This window comes from Propithecus coquereli, unplaced genomic scaffold (genome assembly GCF_000956105.1).
Source record: "Propithecus coquereli isolate 6110/MARCELLA unplaced genomic scaffold, Pcoq_1.0 Scaffold307, whole genome shotgun sequence".
NCBI lineage: Eukaryota > Metazoa > Chordata > Mammalia > Primates > Indriidae > Propithecus > Propithecus coquereli.
In genome coordinates this window covers 85966-87548 of record NW_012148697.1, presented here as the reverse complement: position 1 = coordinate 87548, position 1583 = coordinate 85966, and positions in this window count along the sequence as shown.

Sequence of the window (1583 nt, the reverse complement as noted above, 5' to 3'; positions counted from 1 at the left end):
TCAATGTCTGTAAAGAGGTACACAAAATGTGTTTCTAACTCACTATCATCTAATGTTAACAGTACTATTAGGGATTCAAAGTTGTCCTAGAAGTTGTAGTTAGAACTTAAATTGGAAGCTTTAGGTTTTCCTTGGTCTCATCCATTTTTGTCCTACTCTACGCAAGCTAGCCGGTTATGTGTACATTATGTTCCTGTAACAAAGTTTTTGCCTAGGAAAAATTTTCTAAATTATTAATTTTTGTGTAGTAATTTATTTTAAGATAAAAAGTGAATGATGGTTAAAATCCATGAGAATCTCAAAACAGTCTCTTTATAAACAGTTGGTTATAAACAGATGGTTAAAATCCATGAGAATCTCAAAACAGTCTCTTTATAAAGTCTCTTTATAAACTTGCATGTGCTCAAGTTTACACCCCCAAAAAAAGATTGTTTTCAGACTATTTAGATTTTTTTTTTTTTTTTGGAATGCTCTTCTATTTAGATTGTTTTTAAAACAGCTTAATCTTGATCCTCATGTAAAAAGCATGTTACCACTTTGTATCATTGTTGGAGGTGCTAAAGATTGGTGCTGAAGGTTTTTTCTCTGTCTACAGTCAGGTGCTCTTATGTTGATGGGATTCAGAAGACTAACCTAAAATGAAGGATTCAGAAGCAAAAATTTTCTGACTTTGCCTTGTCTGCCTGCCTCTTGTACCAATTCTTCCCTGAAGCTAGCCATACAAACCAGAATCCTTCTACCCAAGGCAGGTTGTAAAGGCCAGAACCCCTTTTTTCTCTCTGAAAGCTAGCCATAAAATCTAAAATTATTCTATGTAAAATGGCCATAAAGTAATTATCTGACCTATTTTGTTTTTACTTTGTTTTTTACTTTGTAAAACCCCATACCAGAAAGGGCCTTGCCCTGCACCCAGAAGAAAAGAATGCACACTCAGAGAGACCAAAAAGAATCTAAATATAAAAGCCATGTTGGATTCTGCCATTCAGCCTATTGAAATTAGCTTACACCCCTTTTTGTCCAGTCATTTTTCTACATGGCTGTCCATACTTTAAATATGGAAAAAAAAAAGAAAGTGGACATTTTCCCCTCCATCTTTGAGTGTTCATTTTGAAGGCGTCCATGTATAAGTTTTAATTCTTTCTCCTATTAATCCTATTAATCTTCATGTCAGTAAATTTTCAATAAGTCTTTATGGGAACAGTGGCTTTTGCTCCCAAACTTTGGGGGCCAGGGAAGCTTTGACCCCTATGATGTCAATAGATTTTGTTTTGGAATGTGATGTTTTGGAAGGATCTAATTAATAAATACCTTTAAACAGGATATTCCAAAATGTCTACTATGTTTATAAAATTTAGAAGTGATGTTATATTTGTTTAACAAGTCTTATTGAAATACTTACTTGTTTTTCTTGGTAAAATTTATGAATTTCAAAAAAAACTCAGTAATTAAAACTGTATTTTTATCTCTGTTCTGTGTCAATGTCTAGTTTACAGGGTATAAAAATGCTTAATAGAAAAATAACTTAAACTAATAGCTGGAATCTAAGTGAACTGCTAAGATAGATAAATTAAGTAAATATACAT